Raw genomic sequence first — 10,075 nt, 5'->3', positions numbered from 1 at the left:
ATTTTACTTGCGCCGGTGGCACCCGAGCGTGTGCCTACTCCGTCCAAGAAGCCACAGCATGCAGGGACCGTGGCTATTCTGCGCATTCTTGTGCGGTGCCGCCCTCGCAGGTAACTGCCATATTCGTGTGCCTCCTTCAAGTAGCGTGATGTTACTCACTAGTGGGAAATTAATGTAAACATTCATTCCTCGAAAAAAAAAACGCACACCAGTGAAGGAGGTAGACAAGCACGGTACACAAGCGCCAACTTCCACTGAACGTTTTATTTGGCCTGTGGTATAGGAGTTGTCACCACGTTTTCGTTACTTTCTGCCTAAGCACATTAAATTACTTTTGTATAACTCCCTTTTCGCATCCACATTATCGTATTGCTACTTGATATGGGGCGCAACAACGTACACAAACTTGTCCAAAACTATCGACTGCAGAAAAAAGCTGTAAGAATATTTCAAACGAACCCAATGACGCACACACAAAACCTCTTTTTGATGACCTTAGATTACAACCATTACCGAACCTGTTCAATGCACTTCTGTTAAAACTCATCATGGCTTTCATCTAAATAATGACCCTTTCCTTGAAAACCTTGCGATCCTGTCTCCATTTGCGAAAGCATATAGCACACGAAGCAGTCAGACATGGAAGATTCCTCCCACCCGTACTAACTATGGCCGCCAAATGCTGATGTACACACTACCACACGCTCTTAACTCTTCTGATAGCACGTCCAAGTGATCTATCAATCAGTGTATGAGTAATTACTCAAGACATTAACACTCGCAATTATGAACCCGCAATGTTAGCCCGATCACTTAACATGTTTTTATGATTATGTAAAGCCGTCGCCATATATATATTGCTTTTCTTTATATCAATATCTATTTTTGTCCACTGCTGTATTGCTCTGTGAACGGGGTGCTGGCCTTTGTCAAGCCGTTACAGGCTTTTTGCTAGCACCCCGTAGCATCACGAGTTTTGTAACATCACTGTTGATGCTAAATGACAAAACCATTACTGGTACATTTTTTTGTGTTTGCGTTCTTTTCAAGTTTCCTGCTTTCAAAAAATTGGTGATGGAACTGAGCCCTCTTGTAAAGCGCTTGCTCCTTCCTTTCTACCGTTGTCCGCTTAGCGCCTGCGCGTGCCTTATAAATCTCTCAGCACAAGTTAGCTACAAGTTAGAAGTTTGTGTCATCTGCGTCTGTTTTAGACTTATAGCTTTATTGCTGCAGGTTCCGACTTAAACCATTCGTTATCGAGACCATCACCAGTCCGAGCATCCGAGTATGACCGGCAGACAGGGCGCCTTTCCAACGGAACGCGATTACGTTACTACCCGCGCACACAGCCATCCTTTGCGACTTGCGCTAACGCTCCCAAAACAAAACCGCAAACATCACGCACTCATGCGTGGCACATTCACCAACTGCAAGAGAAAAATCGGGATCAATTTGCCCTGAGCATCCGTATTTCAACGACTGCAGTTGCCATTGAGTTTTTGTCCTCCATGATTGTTTCTGGTTCTTCAAGACAAGTGCAGATGCGACTTCCGCGTGTAAAATTAACAGTCGTTTTCAAGAGCTATGCAAGGCGCGTCAAAAGAATTGAAAATTGTAAAAGCGGGCTCCGTAAGAGATTTCGTTAAATACAAGGAAAAGGTGAAGAGTTAAAAAAAAACCTTTTTTAGAGAGGACCGTGTTCCACAGAGACAGCGCGGTGTGAGACACTGTCTGGTGCCCTGTCCAGGAAATGTGGACAAAGCGGTTTCACTTAGCGCGGCTGCTGCCACGTACTGCGTGGCGCTAAAAATAACTTAGCGCCGGAATTTGCTATGCCTCGTACACCCCATCGATGTTGTGCTCGGGAGAATTAGTCACTTTGAGTGCAGGAAGCATTTCGTAAGTAAGAACATTTCACACTGAGCTGCATGGTGTTCGCTCTTGGAGGGTGGGCGGGTGACGCTTAGAGGTAATACTCGTAGAAGTTGCACGTGCTGAGGACGTCTCTCGTAGACACAGTATATTATTGTCAGAATCGAACCCCTCGCGTTCTGAGGCTTAATTAGAATGAAAACATGTCGTCTTGAACCCAGGCTGTGAGACTGTTTTTAGGATTGGCCATCCGTGGCCATAATTCAGCATGGAATGGACAAAGCTCGATACACGGAGATGAAACGGTCTATAAAGAAAAATAAGCCCATAAAGGTGGCGGAAACAAAATAATCTGGTTAATTGCGGTGTTAATCTTTAAAATAAGCGCTGCAGAAATCCCCTACGCAAAAGAACGCTTACAAATTTTTCTAACGCCCTCAAGATAAAATTCTTTGCATTTATTTCTCAGCAACGCGTCTTGTAAACGGTTTTTTTTTGTTCAAGTGCAGTTCATGCGCCATTAATACAAGAAATACTGCACGTGCAGGAGCCTTCAACCAGCGACTACAGATGCACGAAGAGTGTCGGGCCGTGTACAACGCTACGCTGACTGTGGCCATTGAGAAGGTAAGAGGCTTTGTAGCCAGTACCTGTCGGGAGAGGAGTGCATTAAACATTATACAAATGGAATCTGATATGCAGTAAAACCAGCGGACAGGTGGTACAGAAGAATGACTTTTTCCACAATGGCTCTTTTTTCCATAGTTCTTGGCTCCGTCAGCACGGGAGCATGAAGTCTGCTACCCTCTACGTTCGCAAATTAGACTCCGTTTTCTTAACGTCGGTATAGCTGGAAATAGGTCTAGTTGGTATTTTGTGCTTAAATGGAATGAGGACTCAAACGGCACGCTATCTCAGGAGACGAAAAGCGTGATTAAGAAAAGCAAAGCATGAAAGCGTCTAACCATATAGTCCTTTAAAAATTTTTAGGCAGACCATAGACTTTCTATAGACTATCTATATCCTTCATAGACTAAAGTCTATAGACAGTTCATAGATTCATGGCCACAGACTTTTAGTATATTTGTTTATAGACAGTCTGTAAACAAATGTATACTGAAAGTTAATACACACAGGTGTGTAGACTCTCTATAAACTTATGGCAATACACATCCTATATATAGATTTCTGTCTACAGACACTCTAAGACAAATTTCTACTGAAAGTATAACAGACAGGTCTATAGGCTGTCTATAGACGATCTATAGATTTATGGCCATACATTTCCTGCGGATTTCTGTATATATACTGTCTATAGACAAGTCTACTCGCCCCGTAGAGATAGGCTTATAGACTGTCTACAGACATTCCATGGGTATATGGCCTGGCAATGCTACAGACCTTTCTCTATAGGCAGTCTGTAAACCTCTGTCCACCTTTTCCTCTCACTAAAATTCCTTTCTCTCTCTCTCTGTCTACTAAACCTCCAGTAGATCATTGTCTATAGAGCGCCTACAGACCGTTTACAACCGTTGAAAAGTTCACCACACGGTCATCACAAATGACATGGCGATCAACATGCATATAAATTTAGTTTATTTACAAGATATCCAGGCTGGGAATATGCATTACATAAACCATAACAGGGCACCACGTTATAGAAATAAATGTTGAAAGTAACGGTCAGGATAGTATCCTCAGAAGCATTCTTGCGATCTATTGTGTGCAATCATCCGGGTATGGTGTCTGGAAGGGGCCATAATCCGGGCATGTTGACCTGTGCTGGGCCTGTCCCTGTGTTCCTCTCGTGTACGTAGATTGTCTCATGTTTTGCGCACATCGATCATCTGTAGTATTGTTACGAGGAAGACGAAACTGGCAGTGGCGCGGGACGGAGCGCTCGCGCTAGGCCAGCTTCGTCTTCCTCGTAACATTACCCCGGGGCCCCCGAGCGATCGTCCCGATCGTAAACTGAGGAAGACGTGGACGAAGGGATGCGTGATTCAGCGATGGTGTTCATTGCAGAAAAGAAGTGGCGAGGTGATGAAGTGCTGGCCGGTCACTAACTAGGGCCAACAGAAGTGTTATTGACCTGGACAGCGCAGAGGTAAAAATAACATAAGGAGAATTGGAAAAAAAAAACACTCCATCTTTACCCATGTGCTTTACAATGCAAGGCATATCCTGGCTAACCCAATCTAGGAACGTGATCTTCATCGTTTGGTTTAGTTTTATAGGGTTCAGAGACCAAAGGTGACTCAGGCTATGAGAGACACTAGTGAAAGGCTGCTGATAATTTCGACCACCTGAGGTTTTGTTGCGAAAGCAACACTAAGCGAGTCGCCGAGCCTTTTCGCGGAGCTGACGAAAGGCCATACTGCGCATGCGCGAGAAGCCGTGCCGTCACACGGTGCACTGCTGGCGCGCCACCGCCGTTGCTGCGCAGGTGACTCAGAGATGCCGCCGCCGCGCTCGCCAGTTGCGCATGCGCAGTAGCGGCGCATAGTTAGCATGCCGGGGCAGCCGCCGCTGCCGCGCGCTCTCCATCGCCTCTCTCTCTCTCTCCTCGTTGCTTTCGCAATCCTCCAGGTTTAACCATAGCTAAACCACTGCCAATTTTTCTACCGTGCACTGAGATCGCATAGCATACAGACTTCTAGCATTTCGCCTCTATCAAAATGAAGCCATAGAGACCGGGATCGAACCTGCACCTTTCAGACCACTAGACGAACACGATAACCGCTGAGCCATAGCGCCGCGGCTTCGTAATTTTGATCAGTAAATACGCATGACATATTCTAATTAGTTTTCATAAAGCATTGTAACTAAGACCCATACTCCCTGGAGCACTCTACCTCTACACTGAATACCGACTACCAATACTTATCTTTGTATGACAATCCTTTTACATTAATTATAAAAGGAGACTTCGAATAATTGTGCCACATATCCGCATTGTGCCACATATCCACATTGGCGTAAAGTTGGGGAAGTTGTTTGAAATGCACAGCTTAAAAAATCACGAAAGGGAACAAACGGACGTGCTCCCCTTCTGTGCGTTCCCTTTCGCGCTGTTTTCAGCTACGCCTAAATGAGAGTAAAAAAAGGAGTAAGCTGTGCTTCAGCGCACTCCCTTTCGTGGGCTGGGTATGCTGCCCAAGTTCCGGGGCAGATTTCGATCTTTAGATATTCGGAATGCTTACTCTAGGCAACGAAGGGATATTAATAGCCACTGCAACGCGTAGTAGCTTCGTGTAGTTAGAAACGGGAGAAGGCTATAAACCTGACACCAGAGGTCGTGAGCTAGGTTGAGCTAGAGGAGGTTGAAACCTCGGATAAAATTTTCGTAACTGTTAGAAATGTTCGAAGAGGGAATTTGTTGCTGTTGCAAATCGTAAATATTCCGTGTGTTTAATGATGGAAATGTACCCCTGGGGCTTCGGCAGCCTAACATGCTTGCGCCCACTTGTCTTCTGGGGCTCACTTAAGGAAGTTGTCGACGCACTCCATTTCTTCACTGTATGTTTTTCCTTAGCGTACTTGTACAGACTCTCCAGAAAACAGATTACACACGTTCTGATTGACACTTTATTTACTGTACCGACGTATTGGCAAACGGACCTCGCCTCTCAAACGGTATTGAAGAGGCTGCAAATGGAAGTGTGTTGAATCGGCTTCTTTTTTAAACTCAACACGTCCACCTTAGCTCTAAAAACGTGGCTTCATGCTAAGCAGACTTTTGTGCCGTGGTCTGTGAACTGTAGCTTGCGTCAGCAGCCAGAGAGTATTGATCGTTGCTTTGGGTGCCGTCTTCTGCTGGGACGTCCTTCAACAGACTATAAGAAAGACATTGAGATCACACCCTATACGATAAGGTTCCCGCCTACAGTGGAAGGATCCATGTGATGTTTTGTGCCCATGGCTTATTTAGCCCATGGAAGAGCCCCATAACAGGTCGGCACACAGGACCGCCGCGTTCGTGGAAGTGTCTGTTCAGAGAACAATGTGCTTTGATGAGGGGGGGGGGAGATTATATGCTGCGCAGGATTGACTTCCTACCTGCCTGCCTTTACTCGATGCATGTGTGTATCACGGAATTCGGTTTGGTTTGGTTTATTAGGGGTCCCAAACCAACCCAGGCTATGAGGGATGAAGTAGTGAGGGGCTCCGGAAATTTCGACCACCTCTTTCTTCTTTAACGTGCACTGACATCAAACAGTACGTGGGTCTATAGAATTCCGCCGCCGCGGCCGGGATCGAACCCGCGCCTTTCGGGTTAGCAGCCGAGCGCCGTAATGAGCCACCGCGGCGAGGCCCGGAATTTCGATGTGCTGGCTGAGCATATAGCAGGATGCTGCTATGACAAGCATAATTGGTTCGCGGGATGCCTACTGGTTAAATGAGGGTAGAAGACTGTCAGTATTCTACTTCCATACAGTAAATAAAAAAAGACTGCAACGATTGCGTATTGTCTAATGCAGTAACCGCCCCGGGTTCGAAACCCACTCGCGGCCATAAAGTACTTTATTTTACTTTATTTTATTTCATGTCAAGCAGGCCTCATACATATGAACAGAGTTCGGCGAAATCCAAAATTGGAAGCCTTAGTGCAGCACTGAACAGGGCTAGCTGCGAATGCCAAGTAAGGCGTGGTTCCCGCTACCCCCAGCGTGGCAGGTGCGGTAGAGTAGCCTGTGACGTCACTTCTGAGGCGAGCGCTTTCTGATTTGCTGCGCTGCCAGTGACGTCAAGTTTGGCGCGAGCCTTTGAATGACTCCTTCTCATCGTCTCCCTCATCGCCGCTTGCAAAGGACAAATTGACTTCACACTAAAGTGGCTGTTTCGGCTCGTTGGCCAGTGATCATGGTTAAAGAATGCAGCGCGAAAAGACAGGGACAAACGAAGAAGCGCCAGTCCTAGCCACTTTTTCGTTTGTCCCTCTCTGTTCGCGCTGAATTCTTCAACCACGGCTTCAGACATCGGGTTTCTTCAGGAATGCGGGTAATAGTGCTACTGAACTAAAAATATGCAGGAACATGAGCAAAATCGTGATTTGAGCTAGTTGGTACATCTTCAAAATTTCACCAGCGCTGCGACTAGGAACAAGAACGGAGAAGGAAGGACAAGGACAAGCGCTTGTCCTTGTCCTTCCTTCTCCGTTCTTGTTCCTAGTCGGAGCGCTGGTGAAATTTTGAAGATGCAGGAACATATAATTTAGGTGCATGTAGTCCTAAGAACTTGCAGGATCCAGTGATATGCCAGGTGTTCCAGGGAAGCCGTTCACTAAGTATTAAAGATAGCGTTTTTTAAGTGAAGAGCGCTTTTGGCGGCATAGTAATACCAGTGTTGGAGGACGTAAAAAAAAGCAAAACAAAAACATGCGTACCATGTTAATAGTAAAGTGGCATTACTGATAATTAACTTTTTAACTATTACCAATAGGCACCTGATTGCAATTAGAGATGTGTAGCCGGACGTCAGTAATAGCCATATCACAATTTAGACTTTGTAAAACTCAACTACCCTCAGCTGTGTGGCTGTTTCGAGCAGGTAAGTGTACTGCAGCGGTTGCTCTGCCTTCACGCTTTCGAAAGCGCTCGTATTTTCGCACGATGTAGCTAAAATTTGTAGAGCCACAGCGGCGAGGGTAATCGCATTTTCGAAATTGTAGAAACTATGGTGGCTATTGCTAACGGCTGGCTTCAAATCTCTGGACGTGCCCTGAGCTCCTTTTTCCTCGGACCGCAGCACTTCCCCTTCTACGTACCACCTGAAGAATCCGTCAAAGGAACCCAAGGTGTCGACGTCCTGCTGCTTGGCGCCCTGAAATCAGCGCTTGGCTTCAGGTGAGGCATGGTTACTTCCTTCGCGCTTAACCTCAAAAGCAAAGTATACAACAGCTGTATCTTACTGATACTCACCTATGGGGCAGAAACGTGGAGGCTAACACAGAGGGTTCAGCTCAAGTTAGGGACAACACAGCGAGCTATGGGAATAAAAATAATAGGTGTAACGTTTAGAGATCGGAAGAGGGCGGAGTGGGTGAGGGAACAAACGCGGGTTAATGACATCCTAGTCGAAATCAAGAGGACGAGGTGGGCTTGGGCACGGCATGTAATGCGAAGGCAAGATAAACGGTGGCCCTTTAGGGTGACGGAGTGGATTCCAAGAGAAGGCAAGCGTAGCAGGGGGCGGCAGAAATTTAGGTGGGCGGATGAGAGTAAGAAGTGTGCGGGAATACGGTGGCCGCAACTGGCGAAGGACAGGGTTAATGGGAGAGACATGGGAGAGGCCTTTGCCCTGCAGTGCGCGTAGTCAGGCTGATGATGATGATGATGACCCTACACTTCTGCGGCATTTGGCTTCTGGGTCGATACCTTGCTTCTGTTTTCAGAGCAGATCTGAACGTCATCACTCTGCAGGCGACCCTTGAGAATCGGCGGCCAAATTCATTAATGAGTGAAGAGAGAAAGCGTTATTTTTTTCTTTTTCTGTGGCGAACTACACGCCGCGAACGCCTGGGGGGCCTTTTCCACTCATCAGGTGGAACCTGATGGAACTTGATGAAAACCTGATGAAAACACGACTATTTCGTGTTTTTAGAGTGTGAGAACCTCGAATTAGAGCAGCAGTTCCTTCATGTTTCTTCAGTCTTCTCTGAGTGCCTGAACCCCATGATTTTAACGCACGAAGTACCACTTAATGATTCCATCAGGTTTTTAGATCTTTCACGTCAGTTCACTTCACCCATGTATGTTGGGCTTTTGAGCCCCGTGGTTAAAAACTAGGGGTGTGCGAATATTCGAAATTTTCAAATATATTTCGAATATTATATTTTCAGTATTCGTATTCGATTCGAGATCCAAGTATTCGTGTTCTTTCGAATATTCGACCCGACGCGAATATTCGTATCTAGCCGAATATTCATTGTGAGCACCGGCGTTTTTCGGTCCGCAAGCCCTATCCACAGAGACATAACAGCATGGCGGCGCCCGGAGCAATGCGCATGGATGAAGGAAAATTTTTCGTTCGAATTTTTCCTTCGAGGAAGGAAAATTTTTCCTTCCAAGGGCCAGCCGTAGCTGACTGCGCTGGTGAGCTTTTTTGTGGCTATACCTGCGAAGCTGCTATAGTCAGAGCTGTGCACGAAGTACCTCGCAATACGTGCCAGGTCAGTGCCAAGTGAGAGGGCATTTTCTGTGGCTGGAGGAGCCGTTTCAGCTAGAAGGGAACTACTTCTGCCTGGCCATGTGGAGCAGCTGGTTTTCCTTCACGACAACCTTTTATGTTCATCCCAGCAACGTGCTTTTGTGCTGATGGCAAGCTAGCCTTAATCAATGCTGTGTGCTAGCCATCCTCTCTGATATTTCCTCTCTTCTAAGAATAATGTTCGAGACTTTGATACTTTTTGTGCAGCCACACACACCTTTTGTGTTCATTTAATCATCGATAGTTGAACCATGATGTTCTTGGGTGCTCAAATAAATGTTTTGTAGTGGCTAAATGCGTCTGTCCTTGATTATTCGATATTCGATTCGATATTCGGGATCAAGTATTCGTATTCGATTCGTATTCGAAAAATTTTATATTCGCATACCCCTATTAAAAACCCATCCTGCCATATTCATCAGCCCATTCGAAGCTCGTGAAAAGAGCAATTGTGCATTCGGTTTTTGACAATGTTGTAAAGAAAACATGCGAGCACAGGTTGCAGCAAAGTTTCCACAACCAAGTAGATCGTTTCACACAGGCCGGTTGCCCTTCAGAAGTCTTGGTCTGCATTGCAGAAAAACTGCAGAAAAAGTAGAGGTTTGATGTCAACAGCAAAATTGAAAAGGAGAAAAAGAAAAAAGTCGCCGTTGTGCCATATCTGCATCAGGTCTCGCACAACCTGAAGAGAATTGGGAAGCATGTGGGGGTCGACTTTGTGTTTTCGGCACCCATCCGATTGTCCAGCCTGGTGAAGAAAGTAAATTCGGCCAACAGAGATCCACGCGGTTGCTTGAAAAGGCATGCAAAACAATTTGTCCCCTGCCAGGAGGGAGTCATCTATTCTTTGCCGTTATCATGTGGGAAGCAATACATCGGCCAAACCGGCCGATGTATCAATGGAAGAATAAAGGATCATGATTATAATGTCGCACGTGGGCCTATCGTAGGCTACGTAGCGAAACACTGCAGAAACTGCAAAAGCGATGACGAA

This window comes from Amblyomma mixtum, chromosome 10, assembly GCF_055824585.1.
Source record: "Amblyomma mixtum isolate Tamu chromosome 10, ASM5582458v1, whole genome shotgun sequence".
NCBI classification, from domain to species: Eukaryota; Metazoa; Arthropoda; class Arachnida; order Ixodida; family Ixodidae; genus Amblyomma; species Amblyomma mixtum.
The sequence above is the reverse complement of the archived record's forward strand: the minus strand, read 5'-3'. Positions refer to the sequence as shown.